The sequence below is a fragment of the Schistocerca americana genome, chromosome X (genome assembly GCF_021461395.2).
Source record: "Schistocerca americana isolate TAMUIC-IGC-003095 chromosome X, iqSchAmer2.1, whole genome shotgun sequence".
Lineage (NCBI taxonomy): Eukaryota > Metazoa > Arthropoda > Insecta > Orthoptera > Acrididae > Schistocerca > Schistocerca americana.
The window spans coordinates 327,389,385-327,417,131 of record NC_060130.1 but is presented as its reverse complement, the minus strand read 5'-3'; the positions used below and the strand labels follow the sequence as shown (position 1 = coordinate 327,417,131).

Below are 27,747 nucleotides of genomic sequence, written 5' to 3'. Positions count from 1 at the left end.
ACTGTCAATCCACAACAACATGCACAAGTGTGTAACCAACACAATCATTGACTATAGATCCTTCAGTGTATAGATAACTTCCAGACTTGTGTTTTTGTTGAGTGCTGGAGGGAAGATTTGTTACAATACTGTAGGATACATGCTCTCAGGACAAAATACTTACCAAGGAGGTAACTGAGAAGTTTACCATGCATACTCACTAGCAGGGAAAGTTGGACATTGCTTGAAAAAACTTTCAGTTACACCTCAGCCAATCTGTAGGAGAAAATGAAAGTTTTAGCCATTTCATTGTAGATCACTTTGATCTAAGATTGTCCCACAAACAACATCCACCCACAGCAGTTGCACTGCATTTGTTACCCACTGCCAAGACTCCCAGTATCACAAATTAGACAGATACATATTCCATAGAATCTGTGAGAACTCCACAGCTCAAGCATCAGGGGTTGGATTCCTGTACTGTCAAAGGCCTACAACTGCAAGAACACATAACAATGTCCACACAATGGACTGATTACAACACTGGAATTGGGCACTATAAATTTATCCTTTTTGGATGAAATGTCCTCTAATATTGAACACTAATTTTTTTGCACCACATAAGGAATCCTTTAATGGGTTAACTGCACCAAACAGAAAGAAAACTCAAGAGATGTCACAGACACAGTAATCACACAATTATGAATGTCAGCTGCAAATGCAGATGGCAATGAAATTGAAGACCTGTATGACAATATTAAAAAACCTGTAAAATACGTCAAAGTATATGAGAACTTGATCACAATGGGAGACTGGAAGGCAGTCAAAGGTGAAGGTAGGAAACAGAAAATAACTTGAGAGTTTGGTCTAAGCAGGTGAAAGGAGAGAGGAGAAATATTAATATAATTCTGTGCAGGCTATGAGTTAACCACATAAAAAAAAAAAATTATCATCCAAAGACAATGATATATACATAGAATACACCAGTGGATCGAAGATGATCTCAGATTGACTACATTTTAGCAAAACAAAGGTTTAGATATTAGTCAGTTGCAGAGCAATTTTTATTTTGCTTTACTGTTTCAACAAATTAATCTGACATCTACAGAAGCCTACACAATTTGGGATAATACATATCATAAGAACTTGGCCATACACCTATGTAAAGTATATGAAGTGTATTGCAAAAACTTATTTAATATTGGTTTAACAGATATCGTTATCTTCTTCACAGAAGGATAATGACATGACATATCCAAAAATGTACATATTGTATGTGATAATCATAACCACAGAGTGATAATTTACATTCAATATCTCACATTATTTACACAGTGAAGCTGTGCTAGCAGCAGAGAACAAAAGCATATAAAAAGTACAGCTAAGGTATATAAAGGAAGTTATATATAATACAGGGCTATTACAAATGATTGAAGCGATTTCATAAATTCACTGTAGCTCCATTCATTGACATATGGTCACGACACACTACAGATACATAGAAAAACTCAAAGTTTTGTTCGGCTGAAGCCGCACTTCAGGTTTCTGCCCCAGAGCGCTCGAGAGCGCAGTGAGACAAAATGGCGACAGGAGCCGAGAAAGCGTATGTCGTGCTTGAAATGCACTCACATCAGTCAGTCAGAACAGCGCAACGACACTTCAGGACGAAGTTCAACAAAGATCCACAAACTGCTAACTCCATTCGGCGATGGTATGCACAGTTTAAAGCTTCTGGATGCCTCTGTAAGGGGAAATCAACGGGTCGGCCTGCAGTGAGCGAAGAAACGGTTGAACGCGTCCGGGCAAGTTTCACACGTAGCCCGCGGAAGTCGACGAATAAAGCAAGCAGGGAGCTAAACGTACCACAGCCGATGGTTTGGAAAATCTTACGGTAAAGGCTAAAGCAGAAGCCTTACCGTTTACAATTGCTACAAGCCCTGACACCCGATGACAAAGTCAAACGCTTTGAATTTTCGGCGCGGTTGCAACAGCTCATGTAAGAGGATGCGTTCAGTGCGAAACTTGTTTTCAGTGATGAAGCAACATTTTTTCTTAAAGGTGAAGTGAGCAGACACAATGTGCGAATCTGGCTGGTAGAGAATCCTCACACATTCGTGCAGCAAATTCGCAATTCACCAAAAGTTAACATGTTTTGTGCAATCTCACGGTTTAAAGTTTACGGCCCCTTTTTCTTCTGCGAAAAAAACGTTACAGGACACATGTATCTGGACATGGTGGAAAATTGGCTCATGCCACAACTGGAGACCGACAGCGCCGACTTCATCTTTCAACAGGATGGTGCTCCACCGCACTTCCATCATGATGTTCGGCATTTCTTAAACAGGAGATTGGAAAACCGATGGATCGGTCGTGGTGGAGATCATGATCAGCAATTCAGGTCATGGCCTCCATGCTCTCCCAACTTAACCCCATGCGATTTCTTTCTGTGGGGTTATGTGAAAGATCCAGTGTTTAAATCTCCTCTACCAAGAAACGTGCCAGAACTGCGAGCTCGCATCAACGATGCTTTCGAACTCATTGATGGGGACATGCTCCGCCGAGTGTGGTAGGAACTTGATTATCGGCTTGATGTCTGCCGAATCACTAAAGGGGCACATATCGAACATTTGTGAATGCCTAAAAAAACTTTTTGAGTTTTTGTATGTGTGTGCAAAGCATTGTGAAAATATCTCAAATAATAAAGTTATTGTAGAGCTGTGAAATCGCTTCAATCATTTGTAATAACTCTGTACATTTGAAAGACATTTCACATAGTCCTACTTAAGTTATTGCTGACATTAATATCTGAAAGGACTGGGTTAATTTTCACCATTTTATAAGAGATAGTGTCCATTTTCCAGTGCAAACTGATCATTCAATAATCTTTAGATTTAAGGTAGGAATGTTTACATATTTCAAACTTGTCCAAAAGGTTAGTTTTGTAGCCCTTGTCAACTATGTGCAGAATTTCCATGTCAAGCAACAATAGAAGAGGAAGAGCGTGTTTCTCAATTTTTTGATGTTCTGATTTAAAAAAAATATCTGGACCTGCACCATCTTTGCTGAGCAGCTGCTCAGAAAAACAGGTCTTAAATGCTCTCCCTGTCTGTCATATATAAAAACTTGGACATACATTACACTGAATTTTATCTACCCCAGATTTGATAAATTTGTCAGTTGGATCCCTCTCATTCTGCATATTGATGTCAGGAATAGCTTATGTGGAGCTATGTGTAATGTCTTTTTTATATATGTTTCTTGAAAGCGAAATAAAAATAACTGTGCAGCTACTGACTGAATTTTATTCTCAAATATATAACACACTACAGTTGTTGAGAAAATAACAGCCATGAATTAAAGTTAAGAACTAGATGTTAAGAACTTTGAGTTTTTCCAGGTGCTGACACTGATAGCTGAAATAACCCAGTACTAATTTAATACCAATTGAAATTCTAGACATTAAAGGCAAAGTAGCTGAAACACTGGAACTAGGCACATTGAAGGAACTACAAAATCAGCCTACTACAGAAAGGTGTGTGACAAAAGAAATAATGACACTTCATGGATTTATTAGTGAGAACAACCAATGGAATGTTGTTGAAAGAAGTGGTGTAAATGCCACTGAGAAAGTACTAGGATTGAAGAAGGCAGAAAAGAGGCTGCCATGGATAACAGATGAGAAACTGGAATTACAAAAATGGTGAAAATACAGACTAATTTACATAGAAACACTTTAGGCAGCTCAGAATAGCCAAACAGTTGTAGATAATAAATGTAATTGGGTGATGGAAATAGAAAAATAAGACTAGAAGACAGAAATAATAGGTGCTGAAATTTTATTGTTACCTAGGAGAAATTAGGCCAATTGAAAAGTAAGAAATGGTGCAATAAGATGAGTGGAAACATGCAGCAACATTTCCTGAATTTTAAAAGGTTTTGCATGAACTGGAAAATATATGTAATACCAGAGGAATTCTTGTGGTCATCAGTGCAAAAGGCAGAGGAGAAAATATGCAAGCTTGTGAATGAAATTAATGTAACTGGGCAAGTTCTGCCAGATGTGGATAGATGTGTAAAGTTACTGCGGGATCAGTCTTATCTCGCATACATAAAAAATAATCACAAGTACATTTATTATAGACTGGAAGAAACCACTGAAAGTAGGTTATGGGTGACTCAGTTTGACTTTAAAACGAGCAGGGGCACTTGTGAAGCAATTTTAACATTTTGGTTAATGATAGAGAGCAGATACAGGAAGAAGATAGCATTTATAGATTTGAAGGAGGATTCTGATAATGTGAAATGAAATAAAATGTTTTCCAGTCAAAGGCAGTGTGATGTCAACTACAGGGATAGAAGGATAATTCCCTTTCTTTGTGTAAAGCAAACTGGAGCAGTCTTCACTGATGGATTGCTACAAGAGACCAAAATCAGGTTAAAAGTAAACTAGGATCATTAATCATCACCATCAATATTCAATTTGTATATAAATGAGGCAATGAGAGGAGCAAAGGACTATCTCAATGCAGGAGTTATTATTTGTCATGGACAGAAAACAACATTGTATGATTTACTGATGGCAAAGCAGTAGTTGCCAAAAGTAAACAGAAACTGAGTTAGGTGCTTAATAAAACAAAACATGTGCAAGCTAAGGGTTATTATAATATGCACATAAACAAAGAGAAAACTAAGGTAAGCTGGGGGCCATGATGGGTGGATTAAACTGGAGCACGAGATTGTTTAGAGTACAACTTTGAATGAGTGCGAAACATGGACAACTAAGAAGACAGAAACAAAATGATTAGAAGCCTTTGAAATGTGGTGCTACAGGAGACTATAGACGATCATATGGACTGATCGAACAAGGAATGAAGATGTCCTCCAATGTGTCAATGAGGAAACAAGTCTAATAGAAAACACAATGGAACAAAGAGAGATAATGGTTGGGTACATACTACAATGAGTCACTGCTGATGGCATGGTAAAGGAAAAGAAATGCGAGGGTAGAAGTATATAAGGCAGATCATCAATGACGCGGAAGCAGATTTATTCTGAAATAACTAAATCAAGCCTGGCAAAGCGTGGCTCATGAAATATTCCCCTTCAATGCACACTTCCTCCTCCAACTTTACTCAGGCGGTGTTGCCATGGCCTGGCTGCACCCTTTGGCTCATATGTTTAGAAGCTATCAAGTGGGGCAGCACCTCTTCGACTTGGAAGATGCATTGCTGTTTCGTTAGTTCACTTGTTTGCCGTGTTTTGCCCAGATTTACTTTCCTAACATTGAATTTTTGTTTAGGTTGTCATTACCATGTTTAATACGAAAACCATGGGTAATACAAAACAAAGGTAGGAACCTTGCTTGACATTTCTCTTCATTCTGTGAAGCAACACATGGATGTTACTCTCATGAGGAATGATGGCCTTTTGTCGACAACTTAAAAAGCCCGAACTCTGAAATCTTAAAGATTATTGTATGTCGTAGGCTTAAAATTAGCAACAGGTCAGAAGTGCTTCAGTGATGTCTTACTTGTGAAAGAGTCTGCAACAGAAATGGCAAAAGCATTTGGTTACAATGATGCCACTGTACATTTTAAAACAGCTCCTTTGTTATGTAACACTGTGAATTCTTGATATGTGAAACTAACTATCTCTCCCTCCCTCCCTCCATGTGTGTGTGTGTGGGGGGGGGGGGGGGGGGGGGGTCGTGCATGACAGCACTTATTGGACAGATCTTAGTCTACTGCTAATTTTTTTTTTTTTTTGCTCATAATAATGGATGACTTTGCTGTACATGAAGAGTTACTCGCTTTAGTTCTAATGCTCATTTGGATATTTTTTTATGTAATTAAAAATATTTTTATAAAATTGGTGGTTTTAAAAAGTGTTTTAACAAAATTGGTGGTTTTAAAAAATATTTTGCAAATTGTACTGATGGTGCAAAAGCTGTGATCGGTAGCGAATATGGCTTCATTGGTCACTTAAGGAAAAACAGAATACTGATTTTTTATTGCATTATTCATTATGAAGCACTGTGTGGGAAAAATATAAGGTTACAGTTTGCAACAAAAGCTGAAATAAAAGTTCTGAATATAATACACCTAGGAAATTGACCATTATCTCATCAAAAATTTAAACAATTTTTGGTAGAAGTTGACATAGAATACAGAGACATACCTCTTCATTCTAAAATTAACTGGTTGTGTGCAGGAAGATGTTTATCTTGCTCTCCTTTCTCTCTCTTACAAAGAACACAACTTTTCAAGTTTTTGAGTAGAGAAGTAAAATCAGATGCTACGGAATTTGAGAATAGGCTGAAGGCTTTTCGTTTATCAGAATTTGCATTTCTAACATATTTTACATTTACAAATGATTTAATTAATACGAATTTATGTTTGCAAGGAAAGAAAAGCAGTATTTGTGATATGTTTACAGGTATAAACAGATTCTGGTGTAAATTACAACAATGAAAACTTTTGTTATTTTCTGAGTTGCTGTGAACTGAAACAAAAATAAATGGAAGTAAAATTTTCAAGATTTACAACCATTATTAGTGAAGTTTCCAGTAAGTTTCATAGTTGTTTAAAGATTTTAAGTGTATAAAGCTGGATATCATTTTCATTAATAATCCAATGAAAATTAGTCTTGGAAGTATTAGACGTGATCCTCAACTAGAAGTTTGCAGATTACAAAATCATCTACTCATACTATCCAGAACAGAAACAGATGTCTTTTTTATGCCATAAGATCAGTACTTAAAAACTACAGACCTTGTTCATAAAATATCTTTTTCCAATCAACATACATGTTCTTCAATGAAGAACATTAAATTTTCTCAATGCAGTAGTCTCCAATGAGTCGTTGAAAGACTCACTTCCTTTTGCTACCAAGCAAACTGAAATCGAAATTTAGAACATGTAAAGACCAAGTTAAATAAATGTAACCTAAGTATTTAAATATCACTTTAATGTAGATATAAGAGTTGGGAGCAAGAAACAAAATAAAAAACAATGTTTTAGTAGTGTATTTCTTTTGGTATTTAGGTACAGGGTGTTGGTATTACAGAGGTCACGATTCACAATGACTGACAGTCATACGCCATGGCTGTGACACCACTGCACGTGTCGAACTGGAGGGGAACAGCACTCACTGGAGAGGAATGTCTCTCGAGCTATACATTGCCATGCCTGAACTACAGTTTCACCCACAGCAAATGCACAGAGCACATTGGTCGGCTCTACTGCTGTCCATTTGTAATACAACATATTTTTGGCCAGCAACCCACAACACTAATGTTGGTGCTTTACCCGAGTTCACAGTGAAACTAAAATTTAATTTGCCAGGTCAGAGGCAACATATTTTCCGCTGGACATCATCCACACCATACATGACTTTCCTGTCAACGTCTGACATATATTATAAACTATGGGAAAAACTTCACTCTGTGTAACATCAAAAAGAATATCCAGTGGGGATAGTCACTGTCTGCCTGACAAATAATAAAACATGGACATCAATACTCAGCACCACTACTGTCCATTACAATGCCAGCAGTTCATCTTTTACTGTTTCAACATGGTCATGGAAAAGGACATGTATCAGGTTGTCATTTGAATCTACTATTGCTAAAAAATTCTTGGATTACTGCAGAACAATAATTAGAGCAGAAAGTGAGTGTCATTAAAAATGTCATAAAATGGGAACTGATACAGCAGCAGCATATATCACCTTTAAATGTGAGCACACACTCTTCAACAAGCAGCCCTGCATAGAACTTCACAATATTATAGGAAACATGACTTTAGTTTCTATTAAAATCTTGTAGCATTTGTAGAATTGTTGCAGTCAGTGGGAAAATGATTACCATCTTTGTCCATTGCCATTAATAGCATCAGACGGCACTGTGTGGGGACAGTGGGTAGAACTAGTAACAACCTGAAATTAATTTTGGTACTCAACAACACATTATTACCTAAACAAGAAATAACAAACATCCTTGTACTACTATACACCCTGGAATTGCCCAACAAACTTTTGTTTCGTCCAGAATTGAGGACAACTATAAAGACACACCAACTTCGAACCAGACAAGCATTAACGACAATACAATGTTAAGAACCATGCATACTACTCCATGAATGGAAAACCAAAGGAATGCTGGGTAATTAGACAAGGGAGTATTGATAAGGGTGCACACTAGAATATACTTATAACTGTATTGATAAAGTTTATGTACACACATTTAATTTTTCTAAAAGACACTGTCCAATGTTAAACAATATTGAGTGGTGACAAAATACCGTCTGACCATCAGTTGTTCAAATTTAATTGTTATAAACTCACTAAACACAATGATGTATGCTTCAGTATTATAAAGATGACAGAAATGTCACCGAGAGGCAACATCTGTACACATAGAGTACAGAAAACACAGAAATCTACCCTCACCAATGCAGACAGAATGAAATTGAGGGAAAAGAATGGGAGGGAGTCACTCACTGCAAAAAACAGATCTACATGATCTACCTCAAAATACGATATTCTTTGCCAAGTTCTTACAAATTGAGGCATTAGAAGGATATATGAAACACTCTTTCAGAGGCTGTGATATGCTTCAACTGTCTCCAATAGGCATGAATTTTCTGCTAAACATCAATTTGGCCCACCAACGAAAAAAAAAAAAAAAAAAAAATCATATTCACTACGCAGGAAGTGACGTCAGTGTTAGGTGTCAAACCACTAATAGGATGCTGTGAATTCATTTGTACATGAAAGCTGTGCTTTAAAAAATCTGCATAATTTAGCCTCAAACTTGCTGAAATAAGTGGATCTGTCAAGTTGGATGATTAACACTGAATGTAAAAAAAGTATAGGAAATACAATTACTCATTTGTACCACTCATTTCAGAAGTTTGAAGTGCTTCATACTTTTTAAAAAAATTGAAACAATTATTTCCAAAATTACAATAACTGGCTGTTAGTGATGGAAATAAACAAGTATTACATCTCCACAGAAGATTCACACTGAGCTTATAAGGAAAATATTAAATTAACTGTGGGGAACATAAAGTGATAGAAGTCATTCTTTCCAAGCTCAGCCTATGAAAAGTGAAAGAATAACAGCAAAGAATGCTGTACTATCTGTAAACTTTATTTTTGGATCCCCAATCCCAGATCAGTACAATCTGAAAGACTTCAGGAAACTGGTGTTTTGTACACAGTCACCTTTTTTTTAAAAAAAACACTGGTTACACAGTACAATGTGCAGTAGAAAAGAATTAGCCATTAATGAACAGGTGGTTTTTGAGAAACAATGTGTAATTTGTAACAAATATGCAATATGCATACTGAATATATCAATAAAGCATTTTCAAATTAAATTCCATGAAATATTTTAATGTTTGCTATATTTACTTTCATAGATGCTTAGCACGAGGCACAAAAAATGGGTATACTGGCTCCAGTATATGGAAAGTATTTTCTCCATAGTGGTCTTCAGTATACAAGTTAAAGAACTTATGGCTCCTTAAAAAAAGGATAAGGCCAATTCCTTCCTCTGTCTGTAAAAACTCAGCTAGCACTATTTCTGTATTAGCTTTGGTGGCAGCACGAAAAATCTGTAATACCTCCACCCAATTCTCATGTCATATTTACCAGTTTTTCATTTACAGCCACATGCTTATATCTCTCTCCCATTTCAGTGTTTGTTCCATCCTTCCTGTTGGTGTGAGTGGTGCATCATTATTACACCTTTCTTTATTTTGTTTTTACTTACACAGGTCAAGTTTTATCACCATTATAATCAGAAGAAAAGGTACACAGACTCATTACATGTGAAAAAAATGGATATGGTTCTTATGAAGGAAAAATTCTGGTATCTGCTGAAATGGTTTATGGAAACAACAGAAGATGTAAATTATGTGGAGAGATTGCAACTTGAATTAGCTTCTCCTAAACAAAAATCCCGTGAGTTGCCACTGTAACATCTCCATGGGATGTTACCACTTGGTCACCATAATCTGTGCCCATTTATCGATAGGAGGATTGATGTCTCCACTTTCTGAATTTCAATTTTTGCATCTTCTGAAGTCAGTACTACACTCTTTTTTGTATTATGTAACCACACATTACCAAGAAAACTTTTAAAGTGTACTCTATTCGTTTTCTTACTTTTGTACAGTCTCCTGCAACAGTTTTCCTTTGATTCCTATAAAGAAATAATATGGGATACTTCGAAACTGCACAATAAGAGGTTGATGCACCATAACAACTGTGATCTAATAGTCGCAATTTCATACCAAACAGTAAACACCATTGAGTTAATAAGGGAAAACCACATGCTAGTCATATTAAAAATATTATACTTCATGCATACCTACAAAATTAGGTGGAAAGAGTGAGAGAAAGAACTTCTAAAAGACTGTGCAAGGAGCAGATCACCCATTACAAGCATATAGAAATTTTTAATATATATTGTTCCACATAAAAATGTCTAATGTGCAAAAACCAGTACCCAGCTGTTAACAGGATAATATACAAAGTCCAGCATGCTGCTTGCCACCTGGATGTAGCTAACAGGATGAATAACAGCATTAAAACAGAATAAATGTAGGTGCAACAAATGAAGGCAACACCTCCTTTTTTGACATTTGGGCATCAGGCACTTACACACATTACTCGCCACATCTTCCTGTTGGCCCTCTGGGTCAATTGGACAGCCATATGGTGTGATCTACATAACAAATAAATGTTTCAAGTGAAGTACTAATTGCCCATTTCTGGTTTGAGAAACAGCATGGCTGTTATCACCAAGTGATTTTCACATTTACAGAATATGAATAAACCAATATTTTCAAACAATTATACAACAAAATAAGAACATCAAACAATATATAAATCCTTAATGGTTCTTAATTTTTGTTAAGTACATATATCACCAAGATACACAAACAGTACAAAATGCATGACCATAACAAGACAGCTATCAAGATAGATGCAATTACAGTTGTAGTGATGTGTAATTGATGAGGAAGAAATTGTATACATGCACTTACAATGACATGGCTATGAAAGATTGGTGCAGAGCACTGTTGCACAGATACTTGTTACAAAGGTGATTTCTTTTTTCCATATGAGATAAGACACTTAAGGACAGTAACAGAAACTTTGCTCCTAAGTGAAGGACAAAAATATTTTTAAAACCAAGTGACTGAGCAATGAAACAATTTTTGTTAGTACAATCAATCAAATTCCTTGGCAACAAATATCAAGAGGACTATCAATGGTCCTTCATATAAACTGTAATGAAAGTTCACATGTTTCTACAAAACAGGGGACTAATTTAATAACTAACCTGTTCCACAGGCTATCAACACTCAGTCCAACCATCATCACCAGACTGCACATTTTAGTGGAAAATGGTAAGTAATCAACTGCATCCACTACAAACCATAATTTGGTGCATGTACTTTTAATACATTTAACATTGGAATGAGCTATTTTCATACTGATGAATAGTCAACAAGGGACTCAAACTAATAACCAGTGTGTTTCCATAATCCTTTTAACTACCAAGATACAGGCATCGCCTTTGTTTTCCCACACAGAACTATGGTATTTCTAACAGAACGATTTGCAGAAAAATGCTGCCCAGCTTGTACCAGCTTTGTCAGTACAATAAACGGGGTTTCATGAGACTGAAATTATGCCTAAAGAAATGCATTTCATGTACAAGGGGGTACTAATGAAGCAGCAAAAGCAACAATATTTGGAACTGATGCAATAAAACCACATCAGCTCTCATCAAATGATAAAGAATGTGCTCATAAGCATCAAATTACACATAAATTTTAGCATACCTCCCAACAATTGAGGTCAACTAAACTTACTGATATTAGATGCCACCTTTGTCTCATAACGTAATGATACTGTGGCGAGTGACATAATGTGCAGAAATGGAAGGACAACAGAACACTGACAACATTTCTTTTGCATCTGTATTAGTTTTTGGAATATTGGTTGTTGTGACTGACTGATCTGCAGTGTAGCCGGACATCTGTGTTACACTGGAAGGTGACAGTGTGAATATTTATCTACACTAATCTTCGTAGTCTTAGATCTGGTGATACAGAAAGTCACTGTTGCACAGTCATGTTTAACTTTGAGGTTAATAAGTGAGTAGAAGAAGAAATGATAAAATGTGAGAAACATCAAACAGCAGTTAGTGAAGTCACATCTCATTCTGGTATAACAGTTGGAAGTAGTAAGCCCTTATATGCCTCCAGAGCATATGTTGCCGTCGCCCCCCCCCCCCCCCCCCCTCCCAACACACTCCTATCTCCTGTGAATAGAGAACTCACAATATGCAATGCATCCAGTGTACAAATTTCAGTACATTACATTTTGACACGATGCACTGCATTCGCTGATAAAAAGACAGCCAATATCTTGGCAAGACACATACCTACAAAATTGTGAGACACAACTAAAAATAATATTTGTATGAACTTACAACTCACATCTAAATTACTACAAAGGAAAATGGAGTTCCTAAAATGATTTTAATCAATCAATGATAAATTATACGATTTTCATGCTTTTCTCATATTTTATACCAGTACCTTATACATCTAACATTTATTTATGAAGGTGCACTAATGACTGCACTGTTGTGTGCCCACACCAACATTATAACACACCTGCACAATTCCATCAGTAGGCCTACCCATCTATAACCCACCCTGCAATATGATGCACTTTCATTAATATTTGCAAACTTTGCCGTTGCATTAAATCTTTTAGATCAATTGCTGGATAACTAGGCCTACTATTTATGCACTAACAGAAGTTATCACATACTGTCAGTTACAATTAAATCAATTTTTATACCAATACCCTAAAATATGTCCAAGGTCAAAATCAATTCAGGTGCCAAAAGCGATGTCATTAATTTTGTGTTACAATCTGACACAAACTAGGCAAGTCACCACTTCACACTACAAGTCAAGCCTGACGGTGTGCTCAGATAGTATAAATGGTCCACGCAATCACTCACAATTACAAGGAAATAAAGGTGCAAGCCTTGATTTGGCACAACCTTTTAATTGACACTATACATTCCCTTTATTATTTACACCTAAATGTGCCAGTGGACCAGAAAGAGGTTGACCAAGCAGCCACAAAAATCTTTGTGCATAATCTGAATCCACGTATTTTGGAAACTATTTTTATGCCATAAATATTTAACTAAATGCCAATGTCATGTGTAGTATAGCAGGGAAAAAAAATGTTTACTTTGTTTTTAACTCTGTTTTTCACTTGAAATAGGAGTAGTAACAAAAACTATAGGCCATATGTTCATTTTTATTAAATTTAAGCCAGTACCCTCAAAATGGCCTGCACATCCACAAACAGAAACATATCATGTAGGCCTATACATGGTCAGTCACATTCACAAGTAATGTGCAGGCATAGAAAATCTCTTATGGTTTGCCAGTTCTATCTATATACAAAAATAAGTACTCTAATACTATTCTGTAAATGACCAGCATGTAGCCATATAAATATATAATTTTGTTTTACAGGGTGTTTCAAAAATGACCGGTATATTTCAAACGGCAATAAAAACTAAACGAGCAGCGATAGAAATACACCGTTTGTTGCAATATGCTTGGGACAACAGTACATTTTCAGGCGGACAAACTTTCGAAATTACAGTAGTTACAATTTTCAACAACAGATGGTGCTGCAAGTGATGTGAAAGATATAGAAGACAACGCAGTCTGTGGGTGCGCCATTCTGTACGTCCTCTTTCTGCTGTAAGCGTGTGCTGTTCACAACGTGCAAGTGTGCTGTAGACAACATGGTTTATTCCTTAGAACAGAGGATTTTTCTGGTGTTGGAATTCCACCGCCTAGAACACAGTGTTGTTGCAACAAGACGAAGTTTTCAACGGAGGTTTAATGTAACCAAAGGACCGAAAAGCGATACAATAAAGGATCTGTTTGAAAAATTTCAACGGACTGGGAACGTGACGGATGAACGTGCTGGAAAGGTAGGGCGACCGCGTACGGCAACAACAGAGGGCAACGCGCAGCTAGTGCAGCAGGTGATCCAACAGCGGCCTCGGGTTTCCGTTCGCCGTGTTGCAGCTGCGGTCCAAATGACGCCAACGTCCACGTATCATCTCATGCGCCAGAGTTTACACCTCTATCCATACAAAATTCAAACGCGGCAACCCCTCAGCGCCGCTACCATTGCTGCACGAGAGACATTCGCTAACGATATAGTGCACAGGAATGATGACGGCGATATGCATGTGGGCAGCATTTGGTTTACTGACGAAGCTTATTTTTACCTGGACGGCTTTGTCAATAAACAGAACTGGCGCATATGGGGAACCGAAAAGCCCCATGTTGCAGTCCCATCGTCCCCGCATCCTCAAAAAGTACTGGTCTGGGCCGCCATTTCTTCCAAAGGAATCATTGGCCCATTTTTCAGATCCAAAACGATTACTGCATCACGCTATCTGGACATTCTTCGTGAATTTGTGGCAGTACAAACTGCCTTAGACGACACTGCGAACACCTCGTGGTTTATGCAAGATGGTGCCCGGCCACATCACACAGCCGACGTCTTTAATTTCCTGAATGAATATTTCGATGATCGTGTGATTGCTTTGGGCTATCCGAAACATACAGGAGGCGGCGTGGATTGGCCTCCCTATTCGCCAGACATGAACCCCTGTGACATCTTTCTGTGGGGACACTTGAAAGACCAGGTGTACCGCCAGAATCCAGAAACAATTGAACAGCTGAAGCAGTACATCTCATCTGCATGTGAAGCCATTCCGCCAGACACGTTGTCAAAGGTTTCGGGTAATGTCATTCAGAGACTACGCCATATTATTGCTACGCATGGTGGATATGTGGAAAATATCGTACTATAGAGTTTCCCAGACCGCAGCGCCATCTGTTGTTGAAAATTGTAACTACTGTAATTTAGAAAGTTTGTCTGCCTGAAAATGTACTGTTGTCCCAAGCATATTGCAACAAACGGTGTATTTCTATCGCTGCTTGTTTAGTTTTTATTGCCGTTTCAAATATACCGGTCATTTTTGAAACACCCTGTAAATTGTAACTGCATTTTTTTTAATTAGTTAGCACCACATCACAGCACTTTTTGCAAAAATTATTAAGGGATCAAACTAACCAACTAAAACAGAAAAGTACCCTAGGTAACTCCAGCAGCGTAGCTATGTGATCCACCTTTTTATGAAAGGCAAGAAATGTCTTCTTGTTTGCCACACATTTTGTCCTTGGTCCCATTCTACTCTTAATAGACAGCAAAGCCTTCTTACTTCATACAGATGGAGGTAAATTAAATATTCACTCATTTGTTAAAGGTGTCTAAAACTATCCAAGACATGCAAGCAGAACCTGATCCAGGATGCTGCACCAGGCTGCTTACCCATCCTCTAAGCCCAGGTTTCACTTCACCAAATTTCTTGTTCCATATAAAAAGATATTCTCCAATGAAAAAATGTTATTCAAATCTGAAAGAAATTGTTGGAGTGCAAGCCTAATAAGTACCGGCCACAGATGAAAACCAGTAGCGCACTGTTTGCAAACTTGATTTTGGCAGATGGGGAGCAGCACAGAGGCTCGAAGGAGACTGCTGAGCACATGAAAATACCAGCAAGTGATTACACATAACAGCTACCCAGGTGTGCTAATTACATATGTTTCCGCCTTGTCCAGTACATGGTGTAAAGCACTTTTATTTCTCATAAATTTTCATCAAAGTGAAATGCTGCACCACTGATAGTTACTTGTTCTCTAGCTCATATTCATGATAAATGTTGTGATGTAGAACAACCCACACCTCGAAATGTACAGTTTGGATACAAAATAAGTTTGGAAATTGGATCACTTTTATATCTTCCACTCCAAGGTATGGTAGAGCTGCCCAACGCATATGTATTGCAAACATTTTCTGGATCAGCTCAGTCCATCACATACTATTTTCGTATGACTACAATAACAGCAGCAAGACACTGGTACATTCGCAACTAGGTGGGTTGGCTGTGGAGTTCCACAGGTGCCCACCAGGTTTTGTGGACCTTGTGTATTAAAGCATGTGGCACAGATACACCTCGTGCAATTAACACCTAGGGTCGCCAAGTGGAGCAGCTCCTGTAGGGCACAGAGGTAAGAGCTCATGGTCACCACTGTTACTGTGAAGTGAGAAATTGGAAAGTGATGCAAAAATCTTACATTTCAGGGCATGGGTTTCTTATCAAAACTTTAGCTACTATGCCTCTTCCACAACGCGCAGACATCTGTAATAGTAATTGTGAAACACCCTTTATGAAGAAGCTATGCGATATATGAGATGCCAAGGAGAAACATCTTTAACCTACATTTGAAAACACTTGTACTGGCTTTCAGAAATTGTCAGACTTTTATAGCTGCATATTTCACCCCATTCTGCACAAAAGATAGATTCATTAAACGGTAATGCATATCTTTTTTCCTTCCAGTGATTCACTTATCAATATCTCTGTTATTCTCAAACTCAGATGTAGGCCTATTGTTGATAAATTTCATAAGTGAATAAACATAAAATGAGGATATGATCAATACACCCAGATGCTGAAAGAGATGCCTGCAAGATGCATATGAGCAAGCTCCAAATGTAATTCTAATTACTTCCTTTTGTGCAATGAATCCTTTTTGCCTAAGGGAGGAGATAGCCACAATATTATCCCAGAAGACATCAGTGAATGGAAATACACAAAATATGTTAACTTACTGATTTTCATATCCTCAAAGTTGCTAACTATTCTTACGGCAAAAGCAGCCAAACTTATGTCTTTGCAGGTCTCCTGAATGTTTTTTCCTGTCAGCCTATAATTTTTCATTAGTATGCACACCTCAGAACTTTGAACTTTCCACATTGTTTATTATATCTTGTTGGTATACTAGATTAAAAGGAGATAGGATTTTTTTTTTTTTTTTTTTTTTTTGAACAGTACAAAATTGGAAGAGTTTTTAAATCCACCTCATTTACGTAAAACCGGTCTGTAATATTCACAAGAACATCATTTACTATTTTCTCCACTGATGCTTCTATGTTTGGTTTCAAAATAATCATACGCAAGGAGAACTACTAATGCCTCCTGATTCAAATAAAATGTCAGAGCATTAACATAAAGCAAGAACAGTAGTGGTCCAGTGGTCAAACCCTGTGGGACTCCCACTGTAACGCAAATCACAGGACATCATTTTTTGTAGTACTTGAACAGTGTAGGGTTACTTTATACATCGTGATTCTTAAATAAAAATAAAAACAGGCATGTGCTGAACTGTGTATTCCATAAAAAAAACCTTCTATAATGGAGTATTATGACTGCCTTCAGTAACCCACATAAGATACCAAAGAGTGATCATTTATTACTTAAAGATTTTATTATGTGTCCAATAAATGCATAAATTGCTGAAATGGAAGAGTAGTCTTTTGGAAATCCAAAGTGTGATCGACTATGTATCATATTAGTACATAGGTGAATAAAAACCCTGAATTACATTGCTGTCTATGCTGAATTACATTACTTCCTCAAAATACCCAGAAAAATAATGTATGGAATGAAGCTTGATGGTAGTTGGGCTGTTCCATGAGAACATGTACACAAACCTTAAAATTTCAGCTTCTGGACCCTCTAAGAAATTAGTTTTTAGAAGTACTATGATGATGCATCATAAATGTATGGAATCAAGCTTCATTTGCATGTGTATTTTCAGGATCATATAAAAATGCATTCACTCTGAAAAACAAATTTCAGGATTTTTTTGATAATGGGATGACAAGAGATAACAACAAAAAATAAATCAGCATGGGAAATTTGCTGATTAAATAAAGTCAATATAAGCTATCAAGATGGCTGGATTAAGATAATTGTAAAGTTTTTCACATATATTCTGTTAATATATTACTTTATGATGCATCATCATAGTACTTCTAAAAACGAATTTCTTAGAGGGTCCAGAAGCTGAAATTTTAAGGTTTGTGTACATGTTCTCATGGAACAGCCCAACTACCATCAAATGAAGCTTGATGGTAGTTGGGCTGTTCCATGAGAACATGTACACAAACCGTAAAATTTCAGCTTCTGGACCCTCTAAGAAGCTTGATGGTAGTTGGGCTGTTCCATGAGAACATGTACACAAACCGTAAAATTTCAGCTTCTGGACCCTCTAAGAAGCTTGATGGTAGTTGGGCTGTTCCATGAGAACATGTACACAAACCTTAAAATTTCAGCTTCTGGACCCTCTAAGAAATTCGTTTTTAGAAGTACTATGATGATGCATCATAAAGTAATATATTAACAGAATATATGTGAAAAACTTTACAATTATCTTAATCCAGCCATCTTGATAGCTTATATTGACTTTATTTAATCAGCAAATTTCCCATGCTGATTTATTTTTTGTTGTTATCTCTTGTCATCCCATTATCAAAAAAATCCTGAAATTTGTTTTTCAGAGTGAATGCATTTTTCTATGATCCTGAAGATACACATGCAAATGCAGATTCATGAGACAGATAAACGTCTCACAGCTAAGAAAAAAATATTAACTATAAACAACATTTTGTAATGGTAACAGAGTGACACACATGCGGTAACACAATGACATAAATGGGGTGACAGAATGACAATAACTTTATAAGTGTATTTGACTGACATGCCTTACGATGTAGGTCAAATACATTTATATGCTGGCTATACTCCAATTTTGTATGTTGGTTATAGTGTTAGTAAAAAAAATGGTTCAAATTGCTCTGAGCACTATGGGACTTAACTTCTGAGGTCATTATTCCCCTAGAACTTAGAAGTACTTGAACCCAACTAACCTAAGGACAGCACACACATCCATGCCCAAGGCAGGATTCGAACCTGCGACCGTAGCGTTCACGCGGTTCCAGACTGTTGCGTCTAAAACCACTCGGCCACTTCGGCCAGCTAGTGTTAGTAAAAACTGGAGGGGGAGTGGAGAAGTCCTAAAAACCAAGAATGTACTTTTCAGACAGAAGAAACATACTCAGTGAGTATGAACAGTATCTGCTGAAAGGTGAGTTAATAAGTTTCTTTAGTAAAGATTACAATGAAATGACTAAATGGCTGCATATTACATACAGAATAGAGTTAGGCTAATTATTTTGATAAGCAGTATTTCTTCTTCCATAACCTATGCCATGTCTGGGAAGTGATGGCAATGCCAAATTATAAGAAAAACTCAATCCTGCCAATAGAAAAAAAAGTCACTGACTTCCTATGTACCTCAACACAATGTTGATGTCTTTGAAAGTCACTATGTATTATGCCTAAATAATAAGAGACACTTTTATGTATTGTGTAGCTAGATCACCATGTTGAATAGAATTTTTTTATTTAAAATAGGTATTGGTTTACTTGTAGCAATTACACTATTTCCACAATAATTCTCAAACAAAATATTTCATTTTTACAGTTGTTATCATGCCTCTCACATCAGCTGAGAAAATGAGAGCATACTGGAAGTGACTCAAGCAGAAAGGGTTAAGCGATGAGATTAAGAGAAAGGACAGGGAAAGGAAAAGGTTGAAATGGCAAAGTTTAGCTGCTGCTCCACTGAAGAAGCATTGGGAAAAAGAGAAACTTAATCAAAGAAAATTTAAAAATAAAGTTAGAGGCAGCAGTGAAGGCAATGGTGGTCATGCTTGCATCATCTACACCAATAGTCCATATAAATCTCCAGCTACATTAAGGAAAACAGCTAAATGTGTGGAAACTTGTTTACCTAGAAGTCCAAGAAAATGCAAGAAAGTTGTCTTGGAATTAGCTGCTTCTCATGGAGTTTTAGTAAAATAACAACAGGAGAAAAATCAGATTCAACACCTAAATCCAGGCACAGAAGAAGCTGTTGCTACTTTTTATGTTCGAGATGACATTTCATGGCAAACTCCTGGAATGAAAGATTATGTGGTAATGAAGGATAAGGAAAGTAGAAAAACCAAAGTCCATAACAGGTACATGATCATGACATTGAAAGAAGCACATGCTATATATCAAGAGGAATTCCCAGACAAGCCAATAAAATTTGTCCAAGTTCTGTGCATTGAGACAAACGTTTGTGTGCACCTTGCAAGGTACACTGCACAATGTGTGTGTGTGCAGCTACCACAAGAACGTAAAACTATTTTAGACAGTTATTAACGAAATTGTTCCAAAAGTGTAAACCACATTTTCTGACTTCATTAGCACAATAGTCTGCCATCAAAAGAAAGAAGTTTGCATGATGTCAAAAGTGTGCAAATGTATCTTTGAAAGATAAGTATTCTTTGGATGAAAACTTAATGAAGAAGCTGATCAAATGGGCCCAATGGCAAACAGTGAACCGGCAAATCACTTTGAAAGAGATTCATGGTACTGTTGGTCAGAGTCTTGATGATCTTTCAAACATGCTACCCCAATTCTTACAACATACATTTATTAAAAGACAACAATCAAATTTTTCTGAAAACAAAAACAATTCTACAAACAAGAACATCTTGGTGCAAGTAGATTTTGCAAAATATTTTACTGTTCAACTGCAGAATGAAGTCCAGAGCACCCATTGGTCAAAACCACAAGTCACTTTGTTTACAGCATATGTCTGGGACCCACAAAACAATGGATATTCTTGTGCTGTTGTTAGTGATGAACTTGATCATAATAAATATTCAGTGTATCCCTACCTAAGTAAGATTGTACAGCACATTATATCCATGTACCCAGAGGTATAATCTGTCACATTCAAGAGTGATGGTGCAGCCAGTCAATTTAAGCAGCATTTCCTGTTTGCCAACTTGACATATTTCAAAGAAACCTATAGAATAAATATTTCATGGGACTTCTTAGTCACATCACATGGCAAATGTTTCATGGATGGGATTGGTGGAACTGTAAAGCATGCAGTCGGCAATATCTGCAAGGCTGGGAAACACACACTATCTGGTGCTGAGGACTTTGCAAAAATTGCATGTGAAAGATGTTGTGGCATAAACGTTTTTATATCTCTGACTTGCAAATTCCAGAGAATAAGGATGAATTAGATCAAATGTGGATGGGAATAGTTCCAACAGACCAGAACAAAACCCTCCATGCTGTTACAACTACCGCTCCAAATATTATTGAGTGCAAGCATTACTCACTATGTCCCCAGAGGTTTGTGCACAATTTCAAAAAACGATCTTCAGTGAAAGAAAATTCACAGGAATTAACATCATACAGCCTTCCATCAATGGGATTTTGCTCTGGTTTCCTATGCTGGAAGAAACAGATGAAGATTTTTTGTGGGGCAGATGATTTATGTTGAAGATGGTAACAAAACTTCATTTATTAGAATGAATGATGCAAATGGAATAACTACATTTGCCCTACCCAACCAGCAGTGCACAATAAAATGTAATTTTCAAGTGAAAGTGTCATTCCGTTACTATTAAGAGTCATTCCACTACCAGAACTTTTTTAAAATTTTGTTAGTAAAATATTAGTTTAATGCATGTATCTTCTATGCCATTTTGTTTCCCATTTATTCCTCTTCATAACATGGTTTTTGTGAATTTTTTTTAGGAAATGGGTGAGCTGAATTATTGTTGCATTATAAATGGGAACAATATGAGTGTCTGAACTACATCATTCAATTACCAGAACGTTTTTTTTACGTCTCACTATATGAATGAAACTTATACTATTAAATTAAATAAACTGCGTTCCTTGGCTTATGTAGAAAATACAGTATTAAATTTTTTGTCTCTTATTATGATTCTTGGTCTTTTCTATGCTTAAAGTGTGAAAACAATCACTGAGTGTCATTCTGTTACTCATGGAACTACTTGGTTACTGATAGGCATGGAGTCAGTCTTCTTTATTGAGAAGTCTAACAATTGCACATTTCAATTTACCTCGGAAAACACCTTTACATGAACGGCCCTGATGACCTACCTCATTTCAGATGGGGATGTGAGATTTTTATCTCACAAAATGGTCTCTATATTGCTTTTATGGTGTACTGTTTTGATTCCTCTTCTGAACTATTTAACCAATTTTTCAAATAGTTTTAAAAAGTATTTATCAAAAATATCTGCTATACATGAACTGTCTTTCTCAATGATCTCACTCCCTTTAGCAGAAGAAATGTCATCATCTATGGCTTTTTCCCTGACCCTCTTTTAGCAATATTCCACACTGATTTGATCTTATTGTCTGAGCTGCTAATTTCAGGCAAGATGTGCATACCCCTGGATATTTGACTTTTCTTAACTGGTTACTGTACTGTTTATAATATAAAAGTACTTCTAATGGCTATTTGATATATGTCCATTTTTTGTTGTGGAGAGGCTCTGATTCAATGACTTCCATTTATTACACTCAACTATCTTTTTAGGATAACTTCTTTCAAAAATGAATATAAACTCATTAAGAAGTATGTTGATTTTGGAGCTGGCATCAGGCTCATTGTAAACTTCACTCCAGTCAATAATTTTTAAGCTTTCTGCAAAATATTCAGTAGTTTAGTCATTAATCAGTCCCACTAACTTCATTGTGTTTTTCTGGTCTGTACATGGGGCTAAGTTATGTAATGCAACTAAGTACATTATTACCTGACAATTCATTTACCATAGGATAGGCATGTGTCTCTTTAATTTCTCCATATCAATTAATACATTCTCTATAAGGGTACTAATATCTTGAGCAACTTGGGTAGGGAAATTTATGAGACAAGAAATTATATGTGGCTGATAACACATCTAGATCACTCTTCTTATCATATTCCTTCAAGAAATTTACGTTAAAGTTGTAAGTTAATAATCGCATTCTCCTGTGTAACAGACAGCACAACAAACCATCAACATTTGTCACCAAAATTTCTGAATCATCCAGTAGAGAGCTGTATACTGTAACCTAAACAATTATTAAATTTCCCAATACTAACTCACAAGCACATGCTTGTGTGTCTTGATTTATGCAGAATTTATTTATTTCTACATTCTCATGTTTATGTTCCTTTCTTCAAAATGTGACAACAACTCCTTCACCCATTTTGGATCTAAGCTACATGAATATGCAGCTAATTTATAGCCACTTACAAAAAATTTTCTCTCACTGCAGCAATATGGTCTTCAAACAGACATACAATTTTAACATCTCATTTTTAATCCCTCCCCCTCCTAACATTCAGACAAAGCAAGTTGGTTACACCTTCTTTCTCTTATTATTATAAGCTGAACTGGGAATCTCAGTCATATTAATTTCCTTTCACAATATCTGCCTGAATTTGACCTAAATACAATTTCTCACCTGACTCCAATAACTACAGGGATTTGCCTTTGTGGGCTTTTAGGTTCCATTGTATTTTCTGCTAATGGATTTGCTAATGTTTCCTTGCCCCTACTACTCATGTGTAGGCCATGAATAGGCTATCCTCATCTCCCAATAGCAACTATTGGGGCAGCACCAATTTCAGAATTTGCATTTACCTGAAGAAACCAGTCAGCTACATATTTAGCCTATTTCAATGAAACCTGATTTAACTGATGACTGCTCATGGCGCCATAGAATCTCCACAAAACCCACATTTGTGTGCTCAGTAACTGCCTTTAATTTTCCCATGTCAACCCAATGCTGGATCTTAGGAGTCTTGGCAGGCAGTTTACAGCTTCCCCAGCTATCAACTACTGATCATCTTTGTTGAAATCCTTACACATTTATCGTAAATATTCTGTTACCTGGCACTTCGTTTCACACCATTTGTGTCCTTGTATTCTCACCCATTTTCCCCTGTATCTCCTGATCTACACTCCTTTTCCCAGTGTCCTTTCTGTTTTTCCCACTTCAGATTTGTAATTAAGAGCTGAGTGAATGATTATACTGTAAAACACGGTTGTGCAAAGTGATTCAAATGATTACGGCGGTTCAAAGTCATTTAACAGATGTATTCACAACAACCAGTATCACCGAGATGCTGCAAATGTTACTTCGAGACAATATTGTACTTTACGCCATTTCTTGGGCTCCGTATCAAATAATAATAATAAAAAATAATAATAATAAAAAATAATAATAAAAAGCATTCTAAAATTACCAAATTTGCAACAACTGAGATGTATTTGATTCAAGAAACACGAAGTAAAAATAAATGTACCTTCACCTCAATAACTCAGAAACTTTGTCGTCTCAGTTCAAAGAGTCCGATACACAAATCGCAACTGAACCAAGCAGTATTGTTAAGCTGAATATAGGAAAGAAATGGTAAAAGTCTTACCGTACTTGTTACTACCGCTGATCAATGACAAAACCAGCAATATGGGGCAGGATCCACCCACAAGTAAGAATCCTAAGCTCAAATATAAACGTTGAGCAATATCTGAACCTTCAAAATAATTTGGGCGGATCCACATCCTGAAGACTTCGCGCTTGTTTTCAATAAATGCATCATATGTGGTCTATCGCAATGATGTCTAACTGCAACTAGTAACGATTAACACTAAACTTCACGGGGCTGAATCACACCATAAGAAAAATATCCGACAACAACAAATCCAATAACTGTCTTACTCGTTCACTCAAGTCAAACTCCCAGTCTCTACTGTTTATTTGGATCCTACCGCTTCTCCAAAGATTATTACTAACAACAACAAGTAAACAATGCGCAAGGTATCAAAGTTTGTATACCACACACGCATTAATTTCACTGTATATTTCTTCCTTTACCGTGGGAATTTATTTTCATAGTCATGGGTTACTTTATCCATTATTCATTTTAAAATTATTAAAATATAATGTAGTCATAAAATATACTGGGAAAGAAATTTTGTTGTAAAATGTTAAATAATGAGAGAAGAAATTATGGAGAGATGTGCGAAAGACAGCATCCATAAGAAGTGTATTAAATGTGGTTCATGAAAGTCAGTTTATGTACCGTGTGCCTAGTTACAAATTTTTATCAGATCACAGTCCGGAGCGTCTTCTTCATACTGGGATACACAAAACAACTTAAGAACTGCTACGATATTAAGACAAGAAATAATCACCGGAGGTAACGCAGATTGCATTAAAATAATTTATATTTTGAATGACGTGTCTCTTTATTCCGGTTTAGAACATATCACTTTACGTCATATTCCATGGATAGAACGGAGAGTAAAAAGCTATCTGGCACATACACTTAAGAGCCAAAGAAACTCGTACGCTTGCCTAATATCGTGTAGGGCCCCCGCGAGCACGTAGAAGTGCCGAAACACGAAGTGGCATGGACTCGACTAATGTCTAAATTAGTGGTGGAGGGAACTGACACCATGAATTCAGCAGGGCTGTCCATACATCCGTAAGAGTACGACGGAGTGGAAATCTCTTCTGAACAGCACATTGCAAGACATCCCAGATATGCACAATAGGGTTCATATCTGTTGAGTCTGGTGGGCAGCGGAAGTGTTTAAACTCAGAAGTCTGTTCCTGGAGCCACTCTGTAGCAATTCAGGACGTGTGGGGTGTCGCATTGTCCTGCTGGGATTGCCCAAGTCCGTAGGAATGCACAGTGGACATGAATGGATGCAGATGATCAGAGAAGATGATTACGTACGTGTCACTCATCAGTCGTATCTAGACGTATCGGGGGTCCCATATCACACCAACTGCACACGTCCTACACCATTACAGAGCCTCCACCAGCTTGAACAGTCCCTTGCTGACATGCTGGTTCCATGGATTCATGAGGCTGTCTCCATACCCGTACACGTCCATAGTCTCGATACAATTAGAAATGAGACTCGTTCGATCACACTACATGTTTCCAGTCATCAACAGTCCAATGTCAGTGTTGATGGGCACAGGCGAGGCTTAAAGCTTTGTGTCATGCAGTCATCAAGGATACACGAGTGGGACTTAGGCTCCAAAAGCCCATATCGCTGATGTTTCGTTGAATGCTTCACACGCTGACACTTGCTGATGGCCCAGCACTGAAATCTGCAGCATTTTGCGGAAGGTTTCTGTCACGTTTAACTATTCTCTTCAGTTGTCGTTGCTCCCATTCTCGTAGGATCTTTTTCCGACCGCAGAGATGTCGGAGATTTGATGTTTTACCAGATTCCTGATATTCACGGTACGCTCATGAAATGGCCATACGGGAAAATCCCTACCTCATCGCTACCTCCGAGATGCTGTGTCCCATCGCTCATGCACTGGCTGTAACACCATGATCTAACTCACTTTAATCTTGATGACCTGCCACTGTAGCAGCAGTAATCGATCTAACAACTGCACGAGACACTAGTTGTCTTATATAGGCGTTGCCGATCGCAGCACTGTATTCTGTCTGTTTACATATATCTCTATTTGAATACACATACTTAATGGCTAAACAGGCATGGCTAGAGGACAAATGTAAGGATGTAGGGGCTTACCTCACTAGGGGTAAGATAGATACTGCCTGCAGGATAATTAAAGAGACCTTTGGAGAAAAGAGAACCGCTGGTATGAATATCAAGAGTTCAGATGGAAACCCGGTTCTAAGCAAAGAAGAGAAAGCAGAAAGGTGGAAGGAGTATGTAGAGGGTCTATACAAGGGCGATGTACTTGAGGGTAAAATTATGGAAATGGAAGAGGATGTAGATGAAGATAAAATGGGAGATACGAACTACATGAAGAGTTTGACAGAGCACTGAAAGACCTTAGTCGAAACAAAGCTCCGGGGGTAGACAACATTCCATTAGAATTACTGACAGCCTTGGGAGAGCCAGTCCTGACAAAACTCTACCATCTGGTGAGAAAAATGTATGGGACAGGTGAAATACCCTCAGACTTCAAGCAGAATATAATAATTCCAATCCCAAAGAAAGCAGGTGTTGACAGATGTGAAAATTACCGAACAATCAGTTTAATAAGTCACGGATGCAAAATACTAACGCAAATTTTTTACAGACGAATGGAAATACTGGTAGAAGCCAACCTCGGGGAAGATCAGTTTGGATTCCATAGAAATGTTGGAACACGTGAGGCAATACTGACCCTACGACTTATCTTAGAAGAAAGATTAAGGAAAGGCAAACCTACGTTTCTAGCACTTGTAGACTTTCGAGTAAGCTTTCGACAATGTTGAATGGAATACTCTCTTTTAAATTCTGAAGGTGGCAGGGGTAAAATTCAGGGAGCGAAAGGCTATTTACAATTTGTACAGATACCAGATGGCAGTTATAAGAGTTGAGGGACATGAAAGGGAAGCAGTGGTTGAGAAGGGAGTGAGACAGTGTTGTAGCCTATCCCCGATGTTATTCAATCTGTATATTGAGCAAGCAGTAAAGGAAACAAAAGAAAAATTCGGAGTACGTATTAAAATCCATGGAGAAGAAATAAAAACTTTAAGGTTTGCTGATGACATTGTAATTCTCTGAGAGGCAACAAAGGACTTGGAAGAGCAGTTGAACGGAATGGACAGTGTCTTGAAAGGAGGATATAAGATGAACATCAACAAAAGCAAAACGACGATAATGGAATGTAGTCGACTTAACTCGGGTGATGCTGAGGGATTAGATTACGAAATGAGACACTTAAGGTAATAAAGGAGTTTTGCTATTTAGGGAGCAAAATAACTGATGATGGTCGAAGTAGAGAGGATATAAAATGTAGACTGTCGATGCCAAGGGAAGCATTTCTGAAGAGGAGAAATTTGTTAACATCAAGTATGGATTTAA

The 27,747-nt window shown here is 37.2% G+C and overlaps 1 protein-coding gene across 3 annotated transcripts in view; it reads right to left on the bottom strand.

The window, feature by feature from the left end:
• The window catches only part of LOC124555814 (protein lap1), a 150,956-nt gene extending 126,293 nt beyond the window's left edge, over nucleotides 1-24,663 (bottom strand). The window contains exons 1-2 of one of the 3 annotated variants that reach the window (XM_047129881.1): nucleotides 24,324-24,663; nucleotides 10,648-10,711 (exon numbers count right to left, since the gene is read on the bottom strand). The gene's annotated coding sequence lies outside the window, so the exon portion shown is untranslated. Of the gene's footprint in view, nucleotides 1-6,749; nucleotides 6,859-10,647; nucleotides 10,712-24,323 lie in introns of those variants that run through there. The other 2 variants (XM_047129882.1, XM_047129883.1) reach the window with 2 other exon arrangements.
• Nucleotides 24,664-27,747: the final 3,084 nt, after the last annotated feature.